This window comes from Chelonia mydas, chromosome 25 (assembly GCF_015237465.2).
Source record: "Chelonia mydas isolate rCheMyd1 chromosome 25, rCheMyd1.pri.v2, whole genome shotgun sequence".
In the NCBI taxonomy this organism is placed as follows: Eukaryota; Metazoa; Chordata; order Testudines; family Cheloniidae; genus Chelonia; species Chelonia mydas.
The window spans coordinates 9,887,240-9,914,580 of record NC_057858.1 but is presented as its reverse complement, the minus strand read 5'-3'; the positions used below and the strand labels follow the sequence as shown (position 1 = coordinate 9,914,580).

The following is a 27,341-nucleotide window of genomic DNA, read 5'->3' as shown; positions in this document are numbered from 1 at the left end:
AGTGAACCTATGTGAGGATTAGCTGTGAAATGCTTTGGTATCCTCTGAGATGAATATCTATCTAATCGAGCTATCTAGCACCCTTTATTCTTTTGATTTTCTTTATTTCATCCCTTTTCCCGTGTATTCTTGTTCACTTGTAAGTGGCTTTTTTGTGTCTGTTTTAATTGTTTAACTCTTAATGGTGTCTTGCCTGCACGAGATAGGGTGCTTAGGCAGGACAGTAATTGTTGCTAAGTAAAAACCTAAAACAAGCAGATAAATGTGGTTAACATCTGGGCTGATATCCTGGCCTCATTGAAATCAATGGGCGTTTTGCCATCAGCTTCAACATGACCAAGATTTCACTTTTGGTTTACATACTACGTTAAAAATAACAGTAAAAAGATGAAATCACAAAAAAAGATAATGCTAAGGAACTATTCCAACCCCCCCCCCCCCCGAAGTCACTGCAAAGATTCCCATTGACTTCAGGGCAACTACGCCACTTTGTACCAGCTGAGGTGGATCTGACCTAGAACATGCAGAGAGTAAAGGTGAAAACTGCCCTCTGTGACTACCAAGCCTGACTCTTCAATAGCTTATGAGATGCAGCCCCTGCAGGCAAGCATGGGTTAAGGAGAGAGTTGTAACCTTCGCTGGATTTCCCGGCTGTTGCGGGTTTAAGTTGGCTCTTTAAGCTTGACTGATCAAAGTAATGTTGTGTCTTTGACTCCAGTATAACCTGAGCCCACTGGTTTCATTCCCTCACTCTATGTTTCAGGCTATTTATTTGCAGCAGCTTTCTGTGGCTCGGTTCAAATGGGAAATGAAACGTTATTTGGCTGGCTTTTATGTTTGTTACAAAATATTATCTGTAGGGCTGGGGGCTTTTCTTGCTTTCGCCAGGAAATGCAATACTTTATGGTGTAATCTTGGCAAGGCTAAATTCAGGAGGACACAACTGCCTTGAGCTGGATGACCCTTTAATTAGCTGGGTTACAAGCAGGCCAAGGTGCATGTATTTAAGGAAGGGTGAATTATAATATTGGCTTTAAAGGCTGGGCGGGCAGTTCTGGAGAGGGAAGTTCTCTGTTTACCAGTGCCATGGGCAACGCCAGCCTGCATTTCTTGCACATCTGCCAGCTAACAAGCCTTGATCCTCACATGCAGTGGACCATTTGCAGGAAAGCAGGTCTCCGTGGCTTATTCAGGTTCTCATTCAGGAACAGGCAGGGGGCTTTAAGCACATGCTTAAGGGCTTTCCTGCCATAATCCTTGGCCTCTCCTCTGGGAGAACCAACAAGGGATTTATTAATGGATTGTTATTATATTTTACGATAGTGCTGAGAAGCCCCAATAGAGGAATAGGGTCCCATTGTGCTAGGCACTAGACATACACAATTACTGCCAGTGCCAATCACAATTAGCACCACACATGGTGGTTTTGGGATCTAGAATCCTACCCATTAGGAACTAGACTGAGAATGACCAAACTTGCTGACTGGAAGGCCAGAAAGGAGAATTATGACCATCTACTTCGGCCTCCTACCTAGCACAGGCCAGCGAGCGTCACACAAATGATCCCTGCATCTTGGGGTCAGAACTACAGCAGATCTTTTAGGGAGCGTTTACACTGCAATTGCAAGGTGCCACTGCAGAATGTATAGACAGACTCGAGCTAGCTTTAGTCTAGATTAAAGCTAGTTTGGGTGCATTTACACGAGCGGCCGTCACAACCTGCGAGCGCAGGGTAGACACACCCTTTGGAATGTTCATTTTGCACAAGCCATCAAAGTGTGTTGTCCAAGTGGCCCTGCGTTGTATTTATCCCAGTGACCTCCCAGGGCCGTGTCCCGTTCCCAGTCCAGCCCCAGATGAAGAGACGTGGCAGGGAGGCCAGCGCATCTCCCTCTTTGCTCCTAAAAGGAACATTCTAACAAAGCTGCCAAAAATAAATCTGTTTAATGAAGAGCCTTTGTAAATTATTCAGATATTATATCCCACTCGGGTGCTGGCTCGCGGAGACAGGCTATAACGAGCCGTTCTTCTCGGAAGTGTTGGTTGCAAAGTGAATGTCACACGGTCTCTGCAAGATCTTTGTTAGCTTGGAAATCCTCAAGAACGTGAGCGCCCCTCTTCATTACCTTGAACTGAAATGAAAAGGCAGGGAAGGGGGTTAGGTAGAGAAATGCTGGCTCTCTGCACACACTCTGCCTTCCGATGTGTCTCACCCCTGAGCGGGAGAGAGCTCTGCTAGGGGTGACCAGGGCCAGCGTTTAATTTGTAATGAAAGAGCTGCCAGGGCTCCAGCAATTTTTTTTTTTAACTTCATTAACTGACGTAGCAAGCCCAGAGGTGCCAGGGCTCTGAACTGCCAGGCCCAGAGGTGCCGGGGCTCTGAACTGCCAAGCCCAGAGGTGCCAGGACTCTGAACTGCCAGGCCCAGAAGTGCCAGGGCTCTGAACTGCCAAGCCCAGAGGTGCCAGGGCTCTGAACTGCCAAGCCTAGAGGTGCCGGGGCTCTGAACTGCCAGGCCCAGAGGTGCCGGGGCTCTGAACTGCCAGGCCCAGAGGTGCCGGGGCTCTGAACTGCCAGGCCCAGAGGTGCCGGGGCTCTGAACTGCCAGGCCCAGAGGTGCCGGGGCTCTGAACTGCCAAGCCAAGAGGTGCCAGGGCTCTGAACTGCCAAGCCCAGAGGTGCCAGGGCTCTGAACTGCCAAGCCTAGAGGTGCTGGGGCTCTGAACTGCCAAGCCTAGAGGTGCCAGGGCTCAGCCTTGGCAAGCCGTGGCACATATTAAGCACTGACCAAGGCCAGTCTCTGTAGCCCATTCAGTCCTGGGCCTCTCTGCTGGCGGTTTGTGTGGTGTGGGCTCTTGCCCATTGGGAACCATGCTGAGGCCCTTCAAATTCATTTTGGGTCGGCCACCAAGCAACCATCAGCTGCCAGTCCCTGCCCTGGATTCGAAGCACTGATCTGGCTTTGAAAGGGTCCCTAATCCATTGCTGCCCCCAACCAACTCTGCCTTCTCTTTACTGACTTACCTCACCAGCTGGTTGTAAATCCCCATTGTGGTCCCAGCAGCCCGCCCTGTACCACACCGACTCCAGCGGATATTTCACAGGCCAGCACCCGTCTCCTCTCCCACCCACTCAGCTTTCCCAACGCATCTTCAACCAGCCGCGAGAGCCTGGAGGGAAGCTTACAACTCCCCCAAAGCTCTGCAGCTGGACTCCAGTCCAGGCACCAGGCTCCACAGAGCTGCTGCTGCTGGGGGCTTCCAGACACCAGCCGCTTTGGCTGGTACACCCTGACCTTGGTCGTTCTCACACAGCAGAAAACGGCTCGTGCAAAGTTTCCTGTGGGCTTTAATGGGGCACCGCATGGTTCAAAGTGCTTTGAAGCTGCAGGGGTTAAATTCCGGTGGCTTGCTTCAATCTCCCAGGAACATTTCTTTCTTTCTTTCTTTCTTTCCCTGCTGATCTAATCTTTGGCTCCTGGAGGTCAGTGATTTTCTATCACGGGCAGCGGACTTCGCCCCAGGGGGGTCGGGGCAACTCTTGGTGCAAAGGGATCGATTTAGCAGGATGGGGCTGGGATGAGTTTGATTCGTTTATACTCACAGCCCGGATGGGGGTGACACATTTACAGCCTGGATTCAGAGGGTGGCATTCGCCCCGTCCCTTCCTCCCCGGGTTCTGGAAAGCAGGGTGGTCCCTCAACCTCCCCCCATCCCTTCTCCAGTGCTAGGGTTCAGCAAACAGACTCGTTCATAATGCCCCTCCTTCTGGGCCTCAGAACACGTGCTCAGTCTCAGGGCAGGCTCCCGGCTACCTGAGGTTAAGTCCATACTGCAGGTGCGGCGTGGCTGGACTTACCGGCGCTAGCTTTAATCGAGCCAAGTCGGGTACCGAAGCAGGGAGGCCGGAGCTCTGCGAACTGTACAAGCCCGGCTGGGTAGTCACAGCACATGCGGATGCAGCGTCACCGCTCTGGTACGTCTCCAGGAGCTGCCATCACACCGCACGCTGACAGTATATTTGACGTACCCTCAGAATGCCCCTCCCCGTCCAACCTTGCCAGAGTCGCATGCCCCCTACCTGGCTGCCCCCACCCACCCAGGAGGGTATTCGGGAACTGACACAAGTTTGCCATCGGCCACCCACAATCACCCCTGACGGAAGTTTCTATCTCAGAGGCTTCCTAATTCACAACAGCGGCATCCCCCAGCGGGTCAGGGCAGGACGCTGTGACTCAGAACTGCTTGATTCTAACCCCAGCTCTGACTCCCTGGCCTGGAGCTGGGCGCTTGCCCTCTCGGTTTCCACATCCCGTAAGTCACCATAATGCAGCACCGCTCATCCCCGACTGGGCTTCACTCATTACATACACGCAAGCACCGCCGTAATGCAGCTGCTTCTGGGGAGGTGCTCGACAGGCAGCTCACGACGCAAAGGGGGCCACGGGGGAGGGGGGCAAGATTTGGGGCGAAGTCACCAGGCCAGATCTGCTTGCCCTAAAAGTGCCAATGGACGTCCACGCCGTGCGTGGGGTTTGAAGGTCTTGTTGGAAAAAGCAGCACGGAGCAAACTGCATGGAGCTGGCTTTATTTCCCTGGGCCAGGGCAGAATCAGCACCAGCGGGATTTGAGCCCATGGCTGGAGGGGTTCTAGAGCCGATGCACAGATGGACGAGCCAGCCAGCCCGGCTGCGCTGAGCTTACAGGCAAGCGCAGCGGGGAATGAATGCAATATGGAGGCAGCCCCCTCACAGCATCACCAGAGCCGCATTTTCACCTGCCTGGGGCTGCCTGACTGTGCCCTGGTGTGGGGGTAGCTGCGGCAACTCTCAAAACGCAGGAGCTGGTTTGCATTTCCTCCTCGGGTTACGCATTTGGCAGGGCTCTGCCTGGCGATTTCTAGTGACCCCCAGAGGAGCCAGAGACAAGTCCAGCCCTGTCTCACCAGCTCTTGTGGTGTCGCTGAAAGCCCCAGCGCCTGGAATCGCATGACTAGGTGAGAATCTCCGCTTTTCTTAAAAAAAAAGAAACATTCCTAGCCCTGGCGATAGGGGAGAAAAGCTTGGAAATGTGCCCCGAGTGCCCTGTAAGGACAACGACCAAGAACCCCACATTGATTCTATTTTTTAAAAATCTCATGCTTTGTAAGCCAATCGCATGATTTTGGGGGGCCTGAGTTACGCCTGGTCATGGCCACACTGCACACCAGTCCTCCCGTTAACCCCCTCATGCCTGTGCAAGCTGTTGGCACTGCACTGGTTCCCAATCCCAGCCCTGTGCTCCTCCTTTGGGCGGGAGAGGTCTCAGCCCCCACCCCCCAGCGCCAATGACCCTACATTGTTGCTGGGGTAACTCTCCCAGGTCAGCACCGTTGCCCTGCTGAATGTAAGGTGCCACCCTCTGGCCCTGCTGCCCTGCAGGAGGTGAGGGGATGCTCAAAAACTACCCTCCCCATTTCTACCAAATATACCAGGCCTTGGACGAACATGCAGGATCAGCACAGCTGTAGCTAAATCCTACCACCATGATCCCCTCATTCTAGCACTCCACCCTCTGTTCGCCTTGCACTGCAGCAAACGCCTGGCTCAGGCAAGGGCCTGGTTTGTTCCTGCCTCTGCCACAGACTCCCTGGGTGACCCTGGCCAAGTCACTTCTCTTCTCTGTGCTTCCGTTTCCCACCTGTACAATGGGGATAAATAACCCTTTTGATCTGTTTAGACTGTTAGCACTTCAGGGCAGGGGCTGTCTCTCGTTGTTTAGATGTACAGCACCTAACACGGCGGGGCCCCAACTCCACTCAGGGTCTCCAGGTGCTGTCATATAACTATTAACAACAAGATGACGCTATTTACTTCTACTGTAGAAGAGGCCAGGTCACAGGAGTTCTAGGCCTAGTGGTGCCACTGATTCATTGGGAGCCTTTGGTCAAGTCACTTAGGCCCAGAGCCTCAAAGGCACCGAGACGCCTGGATCCGTCTGAAATCAACACCTTCCAGGATCTGGGCTTTAACCTCTTTGTGCCTCACTCCAGCCTCCGTATAACAGATCCTGGGGCTGTTGTGAGGTCCAATCTGCCCAAGCGTGCAAGGCAGTGTGAGAGCCTGGGGCAGATGGGGCTAGGGAAGGGATGGGTGTCTTCGCTGTCTATTGCGCTGTGGTGCCGTCCCATTAGGATTCCATCTCAGCTGGCCCCTTCCAGTGAAATCACCTGCTCCCTCCCCTTACAGAGAGGCCAAGAAGGCTGGATCGCTTTGAATGAGAGGCAACTCTGCCACCTTCGCTGGGATGATTGGCTTTTTATATTAAGCCTTCTCCAGATGGGATAACGGAATCCGCAGTAAGGGTAGCAGAGGCTTGTCAGGCCGAGTACTGATCTATAAGCAGCCTGTCTATTGTCTCTCTCTCACTCGCACACACAGGCTGGATTTCTTCCCCTCCCCCCAGCCACAATCTTTCCCCAGCATTGCCCCCCCACAAATGAGCGCTCAGCAGGATGCAAATCTACTCAAAGAGAGAAGTAGGGATGGGCTTCCCACGAAGTTCCCTCTGCAGGCATGACGTTCGTTGTCGTTTCCTGGCCCAAACTGCTTCCCAGTGTTGCTGTGCGCGGTTGCGCAGCCACTGCGTTTCACCCCAGAAGTGGCTGCGTGCTAGGGACGAGGGCAGGGCTTCATGTGTTTGCAAAGTTGGTAAAATACTTTGGGGTGAAAGGTGCTTTAGAAATGTAAGTTTATTTGTCTTGATTGTTGAATGGACTGTTACAAACTGCGAAGGCTGAAAGCCTTTTGTATGGCACCTTTACCAATAGGGGACAGCCCGTTTTAAATCTATCTCTGTCTGTCTAGCTAGCCACCAGTCTCTCCAATCACTTTTACTGAACCCATCCCCCTGGTATCTGGGCACCATGTTCACAATACCAAAAGCATCAATACGCGAAGAAGTTCACAAGAGCATCCTCCGCGGATTTGATGCCGTGGTTACAACAACAATGAAATAATAAAGTAGAGCCTACGATCTCCAAGGCTTTTGAGCACCTAACTCCCTTTGATTTCAATGAGAGTTAGGTGCCTAAATACCTTTGAGGGGGAGGGCCTACGTAGCTCACAACGGCATCAAGGCTCCCATTATACTAGTAGGAGTATGAATAAACAACACAAAACCGCTACCTGCCCCAGAGCGCTCACAATCTGGGATTTAGACACTAGGCAGCAGGTGAACGGACTAATGGAGCACAGAGAGGACAAGGTACCAATATACAGACGGGTGCGTAGACACAGATTGTCTCCACAGCCGCAGCTGCCTGCCAGCCCAGACAGTGCCAGCTGGAAGTGATTTGGATGCACTCCACTTAGGAAAGGCAGCGTGGCCTAGTACATAGAGGACTGCCCCAGGAGATCTGCATTCTACCCTGCGTCCTGTTGCTGGCTGACAGTGTGACACTTTCCCCTCTTTGTAGTTCTGTACCCCTTTGTCTTGTCTAGTTAGATTGGAAGCTCCTTGGGGCAGGGACTCTCTCTCTCTCTCTCTCTCAGTTTGTACATTGCTTAGCGCAATCTCAGCTGGAGCTGCCAGGCACTAGTGTAACCCAGATAATAATCACAGCATAGGGGCGTTTTTAAGGAGGTGTTCGGTATTTATGAGGCCCATTAACTCTCCCAAGTGCTTTGTAAACATGAGCTAATCAATCCTCCCCCTCAGAACCTCCCTAGGAGGCAGGTAAGTGTTATCAGGCCCTTTAGGGGATGGGAAACAGAGACACAAAGCAACTTGGTAACACAGTGAGTTGGCGGAAAAGCCAGGAATGGAACCCAGGAGTCCTGATTCCCACACCTCTGCGCTGCCCACTAGACCCCAATCCTCTCCCAGAGCTGGGAATAAAACCTAGGTATGCTGTTGCCACGGCCCCTGCTCTAACCAATAGCCCACACTTCCCTCCCAGAATTGGCAATGGCACTCAGGAGTCCTGACTCCTCAGCCCTGCTCAAACCAGCATTTTAAATGAGAGCTGCACCCTGTTTGCTCAGCATGGCAACGAGGCTGCTCCCCCACCCGGTACAGAGTGCAGTTCACGTTCTGGCTCAAAGTGACACTTGTTTCCTTTCCTGCCCACCCCTGGCCGGGTCCACCTGGCTGAATGGGGCCATCTGGGACTGAAGCCGGACTGCAGACCAGCCCCAGGGTCTCGCAGCCCCTGCCCGTTGGTTCACCCAGTCAGCAGCGGGCGAAGAGGGACAGCGCAGCCTGCAGGAGCCCGCTCCACGTGAGCAGATGCGTCTGTGCTCCTTGCCACACCAGCAGGCTAGTCCTGTTACTGCGTCCCGCCTTTCAGGAGCTGGGGCTGTCATGCTGTTCAGGGTGCAGGCCTTGCAGCCAAGAGGGTTTTCCAATCGAGGCAGGGCATTTGGCACTGGTATGCGCCCCCACGGGGGAGGTGTCGGCCTTGGCAGCCTTTCTCCATCCGGAGTACAGGAGTGCCCGGAAGGGCCAGCAGGGTCCCGCCGGGCTGGGCGCTGACCAGACACACAGGGCGAGAGGGTCCTTATCCCGGAGAGCTCACAAGAGGCAGGGAGGGGATCAGAGGCACCGAGAAAGAAAGACAAGAGCAGAACCCCGCCAGGCTCCTGCCGTGCAGCCCAAGGCCCCAGGGGCGGTGGGTGAATGAGCTGCTGGGGGAGGCCAGCCCCCAGCCCCTCTTCCTCTGCCTGAGGCCCCGCTTGTCCCCTTCCTCGCACACACCCCCCCCCTCACCGGAGCCCAGAGCACACACACCTCTCGGCCGTGGAAGAGCGCCGGGAAGGGGACTGGAAGCAGGCATGGGGGGGGCCATGCCAGGCTGTTTGGGGAGGCACAGACTTCCCTGGCCTATGCTACCCGCTGCCCGGGCAGGGCCCTATCTGCTAGGCCAGTAGTTCCCAAACCTTCTGCTAAGGGGACCCACCAACCGCAGTTGGTCTTCGTTTTACAGCCCACCCATGGTCCAAATTCGGGGTGTGTGTGTGGGGGAATTGTAGACCAGCGTCCTCCACTGCCACCTCCTCCCTGCTGTGCTGGGGGGGGGCACCAAACATGTGGATCAGCACCCTCCGCCCTGGCACTGCAACCCTCATCCCGGCCTGGTGCCGAGGGGAGGACACAGAAAGGGCAACCCCACCCTGCACTCAACCCACAAGGGCAACTCCTGTCTCACGGGGCTGGAGTCAGCAACCTGCTCTGGGCCTTGTGACCGAGCGCATGGGTCCATAGCACCACTCAGGTTTGGCCCGGCCACCCCTGTGCACCAGGTCACAACGCGCAGAGCAGGGAGCCTGGCCCAGTCCCACCCGAGACAGGAGCTGCTGCTGTGGGGGCGAGCGTGGGGTAGGCTTACTCTCCAACCCTTCCCCCCAGCTCTCCTGAGGCCGAGACCCATCCAGAACCTTCCCTTGACCCATTTGGGAAACCCTGTGCTAGGCCACAAGACACGGCCATTCATTGCTCCCCTCTGCCTACGCACATAGCAGGAAATCCTGCTCACACGGGATCCTTCTTGGCAGGCTCTGGTGTGCGCTGCATGGATTGCGATGGGTTATTTCTGGAGCATATTCGTGGGCATCTCTACATGTTGTATAATGCACATGTGTTTACGTTGTTACTTCTGTCTCTGTGCCTGGGTGTACTGGCATGGGCGTGGTTACGCTGTGCGACCCGTCTGCGCACATATACAGTACGGGAGTATAGATCCATGCACACGCTCTTTGACATACACACATGCGGTATGTAGCTATTGTGCATTTGTTCTCTGTCTGTGTGCACATGTATCTTTCCGCGTGCGCGTTTGTAAACAGCAGACAGGTCGGGGCATGTTTCCAGTGTGTGTGTGTGGTGGGGTGTATATTGGATAGACATACACAACCAGGGCCAAATGCTCCACTGCCCTGCACCATGGGCATTTATGCCCAAGCCAACTGTGTAAAAGAGACGGCAAAATTAGAGCGGCAACTCTTTGCCCCTGGCATAAAGACTGCACATAAGCTGGCGGGCGGGGAGAATCTGTGGATGTGCACACCGAAGTGCACCTGTCTGTTTGTGTACGTGCAAGAGTGTGCGTGCAAGCGCACAGTACACACTCGCAGGGCCCAGATTTTCCTTTTGCTCAAGCATCCAGCCAGCCCTCTTCTGCACATGCCTCCCAGCCACTGTATTCCTGGGATTCAGTGGGGATGTCTATGGTAATAATTAGAGCGGGGAGGTTCAGAACCTACAGCTGCTGGGACACAATGCAGCAGAATAGGCTGGTTTCATCCCTTGTTAAGGGGCCACAGGGAAGTGTCCTTGACAGCAAGGGATGGATCTGGAGAGCCTTTTAAGTGCTTCACGTTTGCTGGAGGAGGAGGGGAGAGGATTGTCACAAAAGGCGAATTCTCTGCAGCAGCAGCAGCCCAGGCGAGGGCTGAGGAGAAGAAGAGAGACAAGGGGCCCTGTGTTAGGCTGTCCTGGAGCATGAGCTGTGATGGGACCATCTCGCTGCAGCTTATGAGATGGAGGGGTTCCTCCTTTGGCACTGTAATTGGGTTACAGCCTCTGGGTTTGTTTTCAAATCAAGCCAGGAAAATATCATTCCAAAATGGAGGCTTTTTGAGAAATGACGCTGGAAAGCAGAATCCTAGGTGTCATTCGACTGCTGTGGAACACTTCTGTTAGTGATCTAACACACGTGTGTGCACATGCATACACGCATGCACTCACAATGCCACACTTGGTGATTATGCACTTGTGTACACTCTGTGAGCAATCATATACACACAGCCACGCTCTGTTAGCAGTCACACACACATGCATGTATACCCACACTCTCTCTGCAAGCGATCTTCCATGCACAAACCCACCGAACGGCCAGGGGTTCGGAAGAAACTTTCCCTAGAAATAGCTTAGTCCAATATTGTCTATTATCTAGTTTCTTACACCTTTCTCTAAAGCATCTGAACCTGGCTGCTGTCAGAGACTAAGATGAATTGTTGATCTGGTGCAGTGTGTGGCAATTCCTGTGCTCCTTCTCTCTCTCTCACACACACACACACCCCACTAAGACGCCACCGAAGGGAACTGATTACAATAACAGAGAGCATTAAAAAATGCCTTGAGAAGCAATCCGGACACATTCCAGGCCAGAGAGTAAATGCAAAGCCATTCTCTCTCTCTCTCTATTTTTTGGCACTCGTCTAGCTCATGCACAAGCAACAGGATTAGGAGGCTGTATCCACACACAAGTTGAAACGTCACATGTTCCACCACCACGCAGCTGGGCCATTTCAAACTGTAGTTTCTGCTGCGTCCATTGGGAGGCAGTGTCTTCTCAGATCAGAACAGAGCGAGCCAGAAAGCAGCTGCTGTTTGCACTACTGTATGTACAGTTCACAATACGTACCCTGGTTGGTTTGCTTTGCCCCTTACCTACAGTTCACCTGCTGGATTTATGTAGCATCCTAACCCTAACAATCCCAGCAGTTAGATACAAGGGGCCAGATTCTTAGCTGTTGTAAATCAGTGTAGCTTCATTGACTTCAAGCTGAGGATCTGCCCAGTATGGGGCAACGGAAGGATGTATGTCTAATGGTTAGTGCAGGGACGTAGCAATCAGGAGTGGCCGGGGGTGTGCAGCAGGCCTCTGTGGTTTTCTTCACTGTTCTCCATGTGAGCATTTCCTTGGGGTCAATGGGGGAGAGAGGACTGTGCCCCTTGATGGCACTTTGTGACAATGCTGAGCAAAGTCACTAATTGTGCATGATATTGGTACAAAATTGGGCCCAGGTTTGCACCAGACCAGGCCAGGATCACTCCAAAGGTTCAGAATTTTTTTCCTGGGGCTTGAGTTCCTTACAAAATCCAGAGCAAAGTGTGATCTGGGAGAGAGTGCAAGACTATGGGGTTCTGTTGCCCCGCTCTACAGCTGACTCGCTGCATGCCCAGCGGGAAGTCACTTTGGCCCAAATTTTGAAGAGTGGCTAATAATTCGGAGCGACTCAGATCTGGGGTTCCCAACCTGTGATACCTTGGGCCTACATTTTGGACAGGCTGAGCACCTGCACGGCCCTCTGTGCCCCGATTTCAGGTGGAGTGACCCTGCCAATCAATCAGCATCTCAGATGGGACATGCAAAGGCTAAGGCATTCCCAAATGGTAAGATTTTGAAAATTTGGGCCTGGGGAAGTGCTGAGTCCTGGCAATTCCCCCAGAAACCAACAGGAGTTGCAGGAGCTCCACACATCTTCAAAGCGGGTGCTCGGTGCCTCAGTTTCCCCACTGGTAAAGTGGGATGGATAATCCTGTAACAAACCCATGGCTACTCAGGACTGCGCATGTGTCCATCCATCCATCTTCGGTATCTATATGCCCAATTACCATAGTAACTGAGCCCCTCAAACATTTAACTTACTGTCACTGTTCTGTATTCCATAGCCAGTCACAACCTTATGGAAACAGGATTTAGATCACCTTGCTCCAAAATCACCCATCCCTACCTCTGGAGCTAAAAGAAGATCTCCACTAGCTATTAGCAGTACAGGCCTCATGGCACACAGCGGATCAGTTTTAATACCGTCCAGTGGAGGGCAGCGGTGCCACACGCACACTAGCCAGTTCATCACAGTGCTTTCCTATTGTACAGCCCTGTGGCAAAGCTTAATTAATGACTCATTAGTAAAATACTCTCAGATCTGCAGGAGGAGGAGGAGGACGCTGCTAGAGGCACTGGGCATTATTAGCATTTTGTTATAAACAAAACACCTTGTTGGTTGCAATAGAAACAAACAACCTGATCTCCTCCCCCCCCCCCGCCTTCTGTCCTCTCACAAAGGAAATTAGAAATTGCACAGCATGCGGGGGATGTGCAGCCTTCACCTGGGAACACAAGGTATAAGATCAGCAGGAAAGAGCCTTCAGCAGAGAGCTGTTCACAGCTGGCACAGGCCCTCTCTGCAGATCAGCCCCTCTCTCCCCCCCTTTTCTTTCCTTTCCTTTCCTGCTTTCCCGCTTTCCCTTTATCACTGACTTGGAATAATTGGGACCCATTAGTCTTTGTGTCAGCATTTCCCTTCCCACTCTGCTTTGCACTGTACAGTGTTTGCTCTGCAGACTGATTAGAGGGTAATTATCACCTTGTTACCGGCTAAGGTGCAAGGAACATTTTTCACTCCTAGCAGAAAGCCCAGAGAGATTTTACAGCCCAGACACCCTGATGAACCAGACAAAAAAGAGGCAGAGGTTTCCCTGCGGCTGCCCATGCGTAGCCCAGCCAGCGGGCCCCAAACAAAGCCCCTTCCCTAGACATCAGTAGCATCTTTGAGGGGCTTCCCAGGAAATAGAGAGAGGCTCAAGAGATAAGACCGGTGGGAAGGCTCAATCAGTTGGAACCTTTGACCGCAGATATGCTGCCTGCCATGATTAATTCCCAGAAGCAGCCACTTAAACCGCTCTGCACATTAAACAGAGACAATCCAGACAGGTCTGATCTTGGAATCAACTCGGCGGGGGGGAGGCAGCGTGCTCTCATAATGAGTGAAGGAGGAGGCAGGACTCCTGGGTTCCATTCCCAGGTCTGCTGCTCATTTAGGATTTGTAGTGTGGCGCCTGAGAGCCTGAGGCAGGGATCAGTGCGAGGTCCTGTACAAACACTGAACAAAAATATGGGCCCTGCCCCAAACAGCTTACAGTCTCAGCATAAGAGGAGAGACAGCAGGTGGATACAGACAGATGGAGGAGCACAAAGGAAATGAGAAGACATGCCAGTACCCTCCCCATTGTTACAGCTTTAGTAACCCCCATGGTAAAGGAGAGCTTTAAGGAGGGATTTGCAAGAGGATAAGGGGTTAGTCTGGCATGTGTTTACAGGAGCTCCCCTGCTGATCGCAGTGTGGGAGAACACTGGAGGGCGATGTCACAATGTCACAAGGGGCCGGGGGGGTGGGGGTGGGGAATGGAGGTTGACATCCCGGGCTGAGCAGAGGCAGGAGTCGGCCTTGCTGAATGAGCAATAACTGGTAGGGTGGGGATTGGCCAAAAAGAGCCTTGACAGTGAAGACACAAGCTTATTTCTGACATGATAGAGAATAAGGAGCCATCGGAGGGAGGAATGACCTTGGGCAAGTCATTTCCCCTGTCTGTGCTTCCATTGCTCCATCTGTAAAATGGGGTTATGACTCACAGATTGTCAGCAGGACCATTATGAGCAGCCAGCCTGAATTCCTCTATTACACAGGCCAGAGGATTTCACCGAGTATCTCCTGCATGGAGCTTATGGGTGGAACTAGAGAACTAATGAGACCTACCATTCAGGATGGCTGTGAGGCTAATGTTTACAAAGTTCTCCGAGATCCATAGGTGAAAAGCAAAGCATTAAGTCCACAATCCTCTCACAGCACCTGGTTAGTTTAGCAGTACTATCCATCAAGGAGGAACGAACATTTCTTCCTGCCCTCAGCTAATGCTCCTCTTAAGCCTTGAAGCATGAGGATGGATTGATTGTGCCTTGAGATTTTTATTTCCAATCCTAGTGTAAATTCCTTTATTTTGAAATCTGCATGCCATGTGAGTGCAGTCTAATTATGTGCTTTGGGATCCTCAGGGATGAAAGAAACAACATAAATGTAAGACTGTTATTTATAATACTCCAAAAACAGACAAGTTTCAGAGTAACAGCCGTGTTAGTCTGTATTCGCAAAAAGAAAAGGAGTACTTGTGGCACCTTAGAGACTAACCAATTTATTTGAGCATGAGCTTTCGAAAGCTCATGCTCAAATAAATTGGTTAGTCTCTAAGGTGCCACAAGTACTCCTTTTCTTTTTGCAAAAACAGACACAAAGCGTAGGGTTTAAAATTTTAATCCAACAATTGATGTCGCATTCTATCTGTCTCAGTGTATTTGATCTGCATACTTGCCTCTATTTTCAGAGAGCTGGAGCCTTCTTGTTACATTTTGCTACGATGCAATAACTGAGAAACCTTTAAAAAAATGATTGCAAAACATTTATTGTCGTTTGGCACCTACAGTAACGCTGCATCGTAACAATACAGATACTTTGTGCCTCCAGAGCTGAGATTTCAAGCTCTTTGCAAATATTAATTAAGCCCCATGATGCTGCTGGGTGGCGTTTATTTTACAGATGGGGAAACTGAGGCACAGAGCAGGGAGGTGGCCTGCCCACCATTACACAGTCAGTTAGGCCTGGTCTACACACAGTTTTTGTGCTGGTGGAACGATATCAGTTATAAAGGTGTCCTAGACCAATATAGCTGATGCCCTTTCCCATAAAGGAATAGCTATACTAGCATACGGCTCCTTTATGCTGGTATGACTGCGGCCCATGCGAGGAGGGTTGCATCACTTTAACTATCCCAGTATAGTTTATTCATTCACAGATTTAAGGCCGGAAGGGACCATTACATCATCTCGTCTGACTTCCTGGATGACACAAGTCATGGAATTTCTCCAAGTACTGAGCCCAATTTCTGGCCATTGGTTCTTCTGCTTTTCTCTGATAGATTAATAAATCCTTTAGTCCCTGAATTTTCTCCCCTTGAAGGTATTTATGCTCCACAATCCTGTCCCATTCGGCACAACTTGTGCGTGTGGCCAAGCGCTCAGTGGCGGAGTTGGGAGTAGAAACAGGAGTCCGGATGCTCGGGCCCCTACCCGCCCTGCCATCTGGTAGCAAACCCTGCAAGGTGGCACAAGGCTTTAATTTCTATGGCTGCGGCAGTTACCTCTGCCTGTGTGTCAATGCTCGCACGGCCGCGAGGGACCGGAAAAATGCTTGCCTGCCTGTGTGCGCTAAATATTGCTGCAAATTGATTGGTGCATGCATTTGAAATTGACGGCTCTTTAGTCTGCTGCTATAAACGGCTGCTCAGGAAGGGCTGAGGGTTGAACTCGAACGCAACACATGCCCTTTGAAAGCTGTAATTGTCGCCTATATATAGTCCCCCTTGGTATAGAACACCGTGTCGGGAATGGTGCCTCCTGAGCCCACAGAAATGCACAGAATGCTGGCCGAGGATGGGAGAGAAAAACAGCTCAGAGAGGAGGCAGAATGGCAGGGAAAAGGGCAGGACAGTGGAGGCGACAGAGGAGAGAAGTGAACGGCTGGCAGGGAAGGTCAATCCAGATCAAAGGGGCCACAGTGGAGCCCTGGAATGCACCAGGCACCGAGCCATCAAATTATCCCCCATGCAGGGCACCGGGATCCCTGGATTCTGCTCCCAGATCTGCCACTGACTCGCTGTGTTGCGTTGGGCAAATTATTTCGCCTCTCAGGGCTGCTTCGCACTCGGAAGGTGGGGACCTGGTTGCACTGGCTCAGGCTGGCCCCTGAGAAAGCTTTGGGCCTGCTCAGACGAGCTTTATCCTTATTCCGGAAAGTCCCATGATGCCTGAGTGGAGCTATCAACCAAGATCTTCAGCCCAGAACTCTAAGGCTCTTTTAGATACCCTGAGTCCAGGCCACTGAAGATAAGGACTGAGACTTTGAACTTGACTCCTCTACTTGACCTCAAGCGGCCTCTGCTGTAACCGCTAGCGAGAGAACACATCTTCCCTCGACGGCTGCCTGAAATTTTCTGAATGAGGTGGTTTGGGTAAAAATGAATTAATAAATCAACTTTTCTCAAGAATGAAAGTTTCCCACAAAAAACATCATTGACGTTGGTGGAAGTTTTTTTTTTGCAAAAAAGCTCCCAAAAAACAACCACCACCCTACCCCTTCCAAAAGCAACATCAACCCGACAAAAACTTTTGAAGCAGTTGTCCGCATTTTCCATAAACAAGTATGAGTTTTTTAAAAGATGTCTCCTTTCAAACACATTCCCACAAATACAGGATTTCATTTTTCCATTGCTTTTTCAGCCCCCTGGTTTCCCCTCTCCATCATGCAATTCGGGTTTGTACCTTCTGCTCTAGAGACCTGAAAGACTGTCTTTGGCTTATACGGAAATATTCCATGTCTGTAGCTGGGTTGAGGGAACTCAGCTTGGGATGGGGCAGGAGCAGCTTTCAGGCTGTCAACATCCACTTTGCATTAACGTCCCTCCGTGGGCCTCGCGTTTCAGCTGTGCTACGGGTGGGATGAAAGGACGTCCCTGAGGCTGCTGAAATGTCTCAGCATGGCTCTACGCCGGAGGCTGTTTCCATTGATCCCAAGCCCTGTCTCTTCCTGCTCTCTGGTTAAGGCCTGATCACAGCCCACGGTAGCGTTTATAATGATTCCCCTGGAAGACTTGGCGTGACGGAGATGCTCAGACCCAGGAGCTGCAAAAAAGCTGGGGCTGAAGCATCAGAAACACTCGGGAGGGGCTTTTCAAAACGTGTTATTTTAAATGGAAATGGGCGAGCAGCGTGGTGCCTGGATCAAGGAGAAGAGAGATTTGCCCCTAGAATGACACCCTTGCATCCTGGCACAAAGCGCAGCAAGCAGCTCAGCTGCTGTGCGGAATTCAAAAGGTATCTTACCTCTGAGAGCCGCGCCGTGCGCTTTTTATGCGCTGTCCCGGCTCCCTGCTGCCAGGTGAGTCAGTCACAGCCTAATCAGTGATTAGGCTGATGACAGCGGCAGGGGCCTGAGGGCACAGCCAGAGGTACGTGTCCTGGGCAGCCCCGTAACAGGGGCCCAACGGCATGTCGCTGCAGGGATTTTGCTGGCAAAGGCTGACAACCTTTGGTCTTAGAGTTCGAAGTCGTGTCACCAGCCCGTCTTCCCTGTCGTTGCACGTTGCAAAGGGTGCAGGCCAATGCAGTTCCCTGGGCCCAAGCGTAACACTGGGATTATCCTGACGTTGCTCTCTGCCCTCCAGAGACGTGCATCTCCAGTCAGGTCTCTCTCCTGCTGGTAATAGCTCAGCTTAATTGATCACTCTCGTTACGGTTTGCATGGTAACACCCATTGTTTCATGTTCTCTGTGTATATAAAATCGTCCTACTGTATCTTCCACTGCATGCATCCGATTAAATGAGCTTTAGCCCACGAAAGCTTATGCTCAAATAAATTTGTTAGTCTCTAAGGTGCCACAAGGACTCCTGTTCTTTTTGCGGATACAGATTAACACGGCTGCTACTCTGAATCCAGTCATGATGTGAGGAGACATCCCCCAAGAATGGCCAGCGAACCACAGGAACTTAGGCCTAGATCCTCAAAGGTATTTAGGCGACTCTCACTGAAATCAAAACACCTTTGAGGATCTGGCCCTTAGGAACGGCCAGACTGGATCAGACCCAAGGTCCCTCTCGCCCAGTATCTGGTCTCTGGCAGTGGCTAGCACCAGCTACTTCAGAAGAAGGCGCAAGAACCATGAAGTGGGTAGTTATGGAAAAACCGCAGGATAAAATCTACCATGCAAAGAGGGGCCAGTTTCTTGTTAGCTCTGTGACAGCTACATACCCTGAAGGGACCAGGCCCTGGGGTCCCAGACAGGGTGTCCACATCCCCTCAGTCCAGTGACAGCTCCGGACCCTGAAGGGAGCAGGCCCTGGGGTCCCAGACAGGATGTCCACGTCCCCTCAGAAGGGAGGTAGAGTGCAGAAATGAGGCTAAACCAGGCAGTAGTTCCCTGTTCACTCTCAAACCCTCTGCAGCCTTTGCCATGGGGCCCTGGAGGATAGCCTGGCTCCCCATATGCCTTACTTCTTTTTTTAAGCCCTGCTCTAAGCCGACTTGTATTTTTAGCAGCAACACAGTGCTGGAATCAAGCTGCCACTTTTGCACCTGAGGCTCCCATGAGCCATGTCTGGCTAATAGTCACATCAGCTAACAATTCGCAGCATCCCACCTCCCACCGCTGATAGCCCCAGCAGGACAAGGCACAAGATGCAGAGAGCATTGCCTAGTGATCAGAGAACTCAGGACACCTGGGTTCTCTTCCCAGCTAGCTCTCAGCCCTGCCACTGACTTCCATCTCTTGGTGCCTCAGTTTATCCTCTGGATGCAGGGCTAAGGATACTGATCTGCCTGGGAGGCTTGGTGGGTGTGCGCCAGCTGGAAGAACAGCAGGTCAGCAGCCTTGTGAGACAAGAGGCTGGGGCAGCAGAAAGGCCATTTTATTTCCCTTCCTAGAACGAGTTTCTCCCTGTGATGGACCCGAGGAGCCGGCGCTCGGTGTCAGCCAGACGCACTGCAACACTGCCCTCTGCTGAAAACCAGCCAGCGCAGCAAGAGGGACCAGCAACCTCAGAGGCAGAGCAGGGAGCTGAGGGAAACAGAAGAATTCTCTATGGGGAGCCCCAAGCCCTGGACCTGCCTTTCCTCTCCCTCTCCTTCAGCTCCAACAAGCCCTTAGCAGCCTTTGATACAGGGTCCAGAACACGACCCCGCTTTGCTTTCCTAGCCCCCACCCCCCCGTTTATTATCCACCCTCTACCAGCCCACCCCCAAGAGCACTGCTTCACCCAAATGGCCCCCCCTTCCTTCAGCCTGCATTCAAGGACTGGCTGAGTGGCACCTAAAGCGCCCTCCCGCGTCCCCACAATGCTCCACCTGATCACTATTAGCCAGCAGTGTTACCTGGGTGCCTTGGAGACCAGGGGCCGGCCAGAGGCAGGAGGGTGCTGGACTGAGAGTCAGGAGACCTTGTTCAAGTCCCAACTCTGCCGCTGACCGGATGACGGACTTCAAGCAAGTCCCTTCCCCTGTCTGGGTACATCTACATGGCAGCAAGTCTCATCCTCACCACCCTACTCCCCAAGTTTCAGAGCCCAAGCTCCCACCCCAAACAGGAACATCCACACGGCTATTTTTAGCCCTGCAAGCCCAAGTCTGCAGACCCAGGCTCTGAGACTCTCTGTGGCAGGGTTGTTTTGGAGCTTTTTTCCACTGTAAATGTACAGTCTGTGCCTCTTCCCCACCCTTTGTCTACTTAGATTGTAAGCGCTTCAGGGCAGAGACGGTCTCTTATTCCGTGTTTGTACAGAGCGATCCCGGTCTTGAACGGGACCTTCAGGCACTGCTGTAAAACAGTGAGCATAGGGTTCTTTTCTAGGCTGTCTGGAAGAAGGGATTTCACTTAAACGAAGACACTTAAAACAGACATTCAAGTTCGCTGCTGTAGTTCTGCCAGAAGGCTGAATTTTCCCCTGATAGGTTGCTCCTGGCAAGAGCTTTGTGATCATAACATACCAGCTGTCTCTATTTTCTATTCCCCCTCCCTCTCTCACTTTGCAGGCCAACTCTCCTTTTATTCCTTATTCCCTCCTCCCTCCCTCTCCTTTCCTGCTCGTTCTGGCCTTTCTGAGTATTCCTTGTGGTCTCCTTTCCAACTTTCAGTCGGTTTCCCCGTCACATCTAGCCAAAAGGGTGCTTCTGCTTATCAGACAAGACGTTAAATGGAGGTCCGGGCTACTTGTGGCTTTTAATGATCCCATGGTGCTTTTTGGGAAGAGTTAACTCTGGCATCCTGGCTGCATCTGAACTCGGATAATTATATTCTACCTCAGCTCCAGTTCCTGGTTAGACACTGAGGAGTGAAAACACACACTGTAGTTCAAAATAGCTAGACGGGATTATAATTTCAACTGGCTCTTCCATTTTACTGAACAGATGTGTTGTTTAAAAGATAGTTTTAAAAAAGATATCAAGCATTCCTCAGTTATAGAGCATTTTTCAGCTGTAGATCTCAAAGCAAGTTACGCATAAGGCATAGCTTTGATGTGCTCATTTTACAATGGCTCAGGGACGTATTTGCCCAAGCTACAAGTCAGTGATCAAGCTATGGATAGAACCCAGGAGTCCTGACTCCCAGCCCTGCCCTGATTCAACAGACCACTTAAGCTGCTGCTTAACTTTAAGAACATGCTTAAATTCCACTGATTTAAGCCGTGATTAAGTGGTTTGCGGAATTAGGATTTCTGTGCCCGAACCACTAGATCACATTCACTCCCTATTTAAGGAGAAAAATGTTTCCAGTCCAGTTGAAAGCAGCTGTAATGCATTGAAAGTCTGACTTTAGCTTTAAACGGTGAGACGTTCTCCATGCCAGTCTCAGGCAGACAGCTGCAACAAGATACAAACAGCAAATTTCTAAAACATGGTGTTATTTATTGTTTTCTGAGAGGCCAAAAATAAGCTCGGTTCCTCCCACAAAGGAGCAAGAGACCCAGTAGCTCTTCAGAGCCAGGACTACAAATCTCAACTGCTCGGACACACAAAGCAAGGCTCAAAAATGGAGGAGGGTTGAGAAAGGTGACAGTAGCCAGACTGCCCAGTTAGCCAGAAAGGCATGTCAACATCTTGATGGTCCCAGTGAAAGTGTGAGCGAGGATCTCTTACAAGGGCTTGGCAACTGCAAATCACTGGCCGTCTTTCGGGGCATGGGCATTCACTTTCTGTGAGGGAAGGCAGATGCTGTGCGGGGCCTCCATGCTAATTAGCTACTAAGGATATGGGCTGTGATGACAACTGCTATTGCTCTGAATTTGCCCGCACGTTCGAGATCATGTGTATGAGCAGCACATTCCCATGTATTTGCAGGGGGTGCCTTTCACACCGCGCACTTGAGAAAGAGTCACCCCACAAACAAAATGCTGGGAAATCACACGTGGGCCAATCAGAACAGCTTTGAGGGGGCCCCACTGCTTGGGCTAACGGAGTTGGCAAACAGAAGGTGGTATTTTTAGAGAGCATCCAGCAGGAGGCAGAAAGGCTGAAGTGAAGGAGGTGCATGGTTGGTAGCTCTTGCTGAAAGTGGCCGTTAGGGCCAACAGGGGCAAGACAGGACCTTGAGATGGGAGAGAGAGAGAGTCAGATAAATTAAAGAGTCTGGGAAGATGATTAGAAAAGAAGCCAGAAGGAAGATAAATTCTAGAGTGAAGAGAGGAAAGTGAAGCAGGAAGGGCTAGAAAGTAGTCGTAGAGGATGAGGTGAGCGGGACATAGAAAACAGAGAAGACAAATAAATTAAAAGACAGCAGCACTATTGTTATTTGTATTATATTGCTTAGATGCCCCAGATTGGGGTGCCATAGTGCTAGGTGTTGTACCATATCCCAAAACAGCTTACAATCAAACCAGACTAGACAGACCAAGGGTGAGAGGGGAAACTGAGGCACAGAGGGGGGCACTGACTTGCTCAAGGTCAGCCAGCAGATCAGGGAACAAAGTCCGGGTCTTCAGGCTCCTTGTTCAGTGCCTTATTGACAAGACCATGCTGCATTAGGACAGCGAAAGCAAAAGAGAAAGTGGGAGGAATATAATTGCTTGAAGAATGTGTGCTTCTATTGTTTTAACAGTTTGCAGTCGAGCAGGAACCATTGAAGCAGATGCCTATCAGGAGAGACAAGCAAACAGCCCCAAGAGGACATAGGACAAGGGTAAATTTGATTCCCCCCCCCCTTTTCTTACCAGGGTTGGGGTGGTGGAAGTTCCTTTTGTGTTCGCTATCTCCTGAACTTCGGATTTCAGACCTGCGCATAGGAGATAATAATAATTTTAATCAGTCTTAGAACTTACATTGCACTTCACAACTTCAAAGCAATGTAGAAACATTAACTACATAGCCAAGTCTCCCAACACCCCTGGGAGAAAAAAATATTTCCCCTGTCCCCAATTTTATAGCAGGGGGAGAATGTAATGAGATTAAGTGACTTGGCCAAGGTCACAGAGGGAGGCAGGAGTAGAACTTGGACCTTTCTGCCTCCTTGTTACACCTTCAGCCCACGCTAAGGCCACGCAGTGACCTCTGCATTGACTCCCAACAGGCCGGTGAAGTGCACAGGTCAAAAGCCAGCTCCCGAACCTTTTAGCCACCCCCTGCCTGTGACCAGGGAGTCCCAGGGCATTTCTGCCCCGTGGAAGTGCTCCTGGCTGCAAAACCAGAACTGTGCACCAGACACTGCTTTCACCTTAACTCAGCCCACAGCACACAACAGAGACTCTAGCACCGTAGCTATGGCGGCAGAGCTGCATTGCATAGACACAGCCGTTCTTCCATTTTCCAAAATGGCAGTTTTCCCTTTCTGTAGGAACAGCACCTCTCCTAACGACGGTTGCTATAGCGACGGAAGCATTCTTCCACTGACATAGCTGCGTCTACACTGGGGGGGGGGGTAGGTTGGCGCAGCCATGTCAGTCAAGGGGAGGTGGGGGGGATTTTTCACCCCCATGACCAACAGAATTATGTCCACCTAATTTTTAAATGTAGACCAAGGCGCATTCTTCGCCTCTCTGGCCCGAGGAGGTTTGAGATGATCTCCCTATGAGCGGGGAAGAGGGAATGCCGGGGACAGAGGGAATGTCTACACTGCAGACGGGAGCGAGCCTCATGCTGGCCAGCATGCTAAAAACAATAGCGTGGGCACTGTGGCCTTGGGTAAGCCACCCAGGTCCAAGCCTGCCCGGCACACTGCGACCAGAGCAACGGCTAATGGCGGAACATCCACGTGGCCACTTTTACCGTGGTGGCTTGAGCGGCGCTAGCATGAGTCTGTCTGCTGGGCTGAATGGTTCAGTCCCAGCTGCAGTGTGGATGTGCCAAGAAAGGCTGTGGCTGCCAGGACCAACGAGGGACCGTCGGAAACGGGGAGTTACGGGAACGGCCGTTGGAAGCCGAGTCATGGTAATCAGAATGGGACAGATATTGGAGGAACGGTTGGAATGAGGTGCACAATGGAACCAGCCCGTCATGGGAATGACGGTTTGAACGAGGGACTAACAACAGTTGGAACTGGGCATTTATAGAAGTGACAGCTAGGACTGGAGAGTAACAATCGGTCACTAGGGGGTAACAACTGGAGCTAGGCAGTTTGGGGCTTGGCCGTGGGAATTGGACAGATTTCAGAGCTAGGAAGATGTTGGAGGCTAGGCCCTCGGGTAGTAATGGCTAGAACTAGGCAGTTAAGGGAATGATAATCAGCAGCGGGAAGATACCAGAATCGGACCCTTTGTGGGAGCAACGATTGGAAAAGGGTATTTATTGCGCCTGGTTACACCAGAGAGTGACAGGAGCAGGATTTTACCCTGGGAACAGCACTCTGAATGTAAGCAAGTAGGGGAAGGACAATTAGACGATCAGCATCTGGGGGGGGGGGGGGGGAACAAAAAACCAGCACAACCCATCTTGGAGGAAAGAAGCAAAGAATGGGCAGGAAAGAAAAATGAATAGGAAGCTGGATAAAGTTCAGGAGAAGAGAAATGAAAGTAAGGCAAAGAAATGACTACAGAAGGAGCAACAGAAGCGACCAAAAGACGCCTGGAGGAATGAAGGCAGAGGAAGAAAAACAGAGCAAGGAACGCCCACCCCCGAAAAGATGAGTGGGTATCTATTTCTGCCTCAACACATGGGATGCGTGACAGGTTTGAACTGTCTAATTTATTAGTTATGGGGAGAGGAAAATAGGATTAAGCAGGAATAGCCCTCTTATTAAAGTATTTATGCAAATCAATGGGGCTTGTGGGTTCCAGATGAAGTGGAATAAATGCCCAACCCTACTTACAACAGGAGAGTGTAGCTTTTAACAGTGTGTGTGGATCTTGTCAGGTCCTGGTCTCTCTCGTTCCTAATTAATATGTGTGGTAGGTGGGAGCTAGTGCCCAGAGAGTATCACAGTATCTATCACCCTGGGGCGCATTGTATGAGTGAAAGAGAAAAGGAAGATTTCAAGGTGAGGTGGAAAAGAAAGGAAGTGGCTTGGAAGGAAAGGACAGCATGTTAAAGAATGACGGAGCAGTACTAAAAGCGTGACTCGTGCGAAGAGTCCCCTGCCAGGAAGAGACAAAGAGGAGGTCAAGAACAGAGAAGAGATCAGACTAGACAGGAAGGTCTTGAGAAAACCACGATGGGAAAATAGGGAGACTTAGAAGGGAAGGCAATTAGAGCCCAAGATCTAGGAGAGCTCCAAGATTTCTAGCCCTGGGAGGGTGGGGAAGTCAAGGTTCAGAAGAGCAACAGCGAAATCAGAGATGTGGAATCAAGATGACTTTTAACCAGAAACACGCACTACCGTTTCAGATGCATTTATCAGTAACATGACCTAGTCATAAGGTGACAATCAAGACTGGCAGAGAGGGATCAGAGATTGATAAAGAGGAGCAGTAGAGTTGGGGGTCACTAGCACAGGAGTGACGTTCAAGGTTGAAAGCTACCTATGAGATGCCTCTGTGGGACCGAGAAAAGTACCAAGGACAAAGCTGTAAGGGCTCTTTAACAGGAAGAAGAGGGCATGGGGGCGGGGGGGGGAGATATCAACCCCTGAAGGAAGCACGCTGGAGGCACTGCTTCCTTGGCTGGGGCACTCCAAAAGTGCAGTGACTGTCTGAATTGGATGCTGCCCTGAGATCAAGTGGGGATAGCAGACAGAAGGATCTGTAATCACAAGCAGGACATAGCTCAAATCTCTCCCTTAACCTCTGTCTGCCACTTGTGCAAGTTTGTGCAATGAGACAAGCTCATGCATCTCTCACCCTCATAAAGTTTGTCGCATGCTGGCACATCATGATGCAACGACAATGCCCCGACCATGGTCCAACTTTGTAACATCAGTCCCAAGAGTTACAGAGGGGTACATCTGTATTGTAAAAAGAATTAATAATAATAATGATAACCAAAAAACCTCGCAGCAGTGAGTCGCTGAGCCCAGGTCTACAGACTTGGGCTTGCAGGGCTTCTGTTAAGGCACTAAAAAAAGCCGTGTAGATGTTCCCACCCTGGCTCTGAGGCCCATCACCCCACCGGGTTTCGGAGCCCAAGTGGGAACATCCATACAGCTATTTTTAGTGCCACAGCACGAGCCAGAGTCTGTAGACCTGGACTCTGAGACTCACTGCCGGGGGCTTGTTTTTGTTCCAGCGTAGACGTACCCTTAGCGACTTATTAACATCTTCCAAACAAGACTTGCAGGACAAGGCATCCTCCATTAAAATTGGGACAATCTTGCAGGGAGGGAAGGAAGGAAAATGGAATGGGTAGCAGTGACCCTCTCTCCTTCTGACGGATGACAGTCTCTACATTCAATGAGATAGTCTGGGGAACGGTATTCCCCAAGTCTCGTGCCTGCTTATGGTAATGCCACTGCAGTCTTTTTTCATATGCCCCAAATATGTAACTGACCCCCGCCCCACCCACTTGAGTTGAATAATTTATGGAGGAGGAATGAACTACAGTATTGTAGGAGGATCTATATATCTAGGTTTTTATGCACCTGTATGTAATTACATTGTAAATCACTTATCTTTATGTGAAGCAGCAGGTAAACCTCAGGTGCTACCATGACACATTTTATCTCCGGTGGGGAGGGTTAGCCAAGGAGTGGGTGGATCACTCTACCAGAGCCAAGGAAGTCTCCACAACCCTCCCTGCCTTTAGGCACGCATTCGCCACCCAACTCCCATCCCTCCATGACAAGCCATATTTCTTAGGTCTGTCAGCCTGGGACCATCGACTGGGATGGACTGAAGCAGGTCTCTGAAACACACCCAACAAACGCCTCTCTCGCAGGAACAGCAGGCTCTGAAGTCAGCCTACAAACGCATCTGCCACACGGGAATCTAAAGGCGTGAGGCCTCGCCGTCCTGCTAACTGCTGCTATTTCTTCCCTCCCGTGGGGAAAGCCATGCGGCCTTTCCATAGGAGTTCCCTCGGCCTGGCCGGGGTCAGCACTGCTCCCACACAGCTCCCTCATTTTCCTTGGCTACTGCAAGAAGCGCTTCCCCCTATGTGTCAGTCTACATTAAACCTTTCCTTCCCACAAGGGTCTGATGGTACCTCTGGGCTAGGCGCTTAGCCATCCCTCCTGCTTCCCCCCGCCCCACGCCCCAGTTGGTGGAAGCAAGTCCCAGCTCCCCTCCCACCCCTATAATCCAGTTGGTGGAAGCAAGTCCCAGCTCCCCCCCCGCCCCTATAATCCAGCTGGTGGAAGCAAGTCCCAGCTCCCCCCCGCCCCTATAATCCAGCTGGTGGAAGCAAATCCCAGCTCCCCCCCGCCCCTATAATCCAGCTGGTGGAAGCAAATCCCAGCTCCCCCCCGCCCCTATAATCCAGCTGGTGGAAGCAAGTCCCAGCTCCCCCCCGCCCCTATAATCCAGCTGGTGGAAGCAAGTCCCAGCTCCCCCCCCGCCCCTATAATCCAGCTGGTGGAAGCAAGTCCCAGCTCCCCCCCGCCCCTGTAATCCAGCTGGTGGAAGCAAGTCCCAGCTCCCCCCCCGCCCCTATAATCCAGCTGGTGGAAGCAAGTCCCAACTCCCCCCCCCCCTATAATCCAGCTGGTGGAAGCAAGTCCCAGCTCCCCCCCCGCCCCTATAATCCAGCTGGTGGAAGCAAGTCCCAACTCCCCCCCCATGTGCCCCAGCTGGTGGAAGCAAGTCCCAGCTCCCCCCCCATGTGTCCCAGCTGGTGG

The 27,341-nt window shown here is 51.5% G+C and overlaps 1 long non-coding RNA gene across 1 annotated transcript in view; it reads right to left on the bottom strand.

Annotated features, from left to right (window-relative positions):
* Positions 1–1,988: 1,988 nt before the first annotated feature.
* LOC122463814 overlaps positions 1,989–27,341 on the bottom strand; it is a 51,036-nt gene continuing 25,683 nt past the window's right edge. Inside the window, exons 2-3 of the long non-coding RNA XR_006287435.1 lie at positions 22,354–22,415; positions 1,989–2,132 (exon numbers count right to left, since the gene is read on the bottom strand). This is a non-coding gene — a long non-coding RNA (uncharacterized LOC122463814). The remainder of the gene's footprint in view (positions 2,133–22,353; positions 22,416–27,341) is intronic.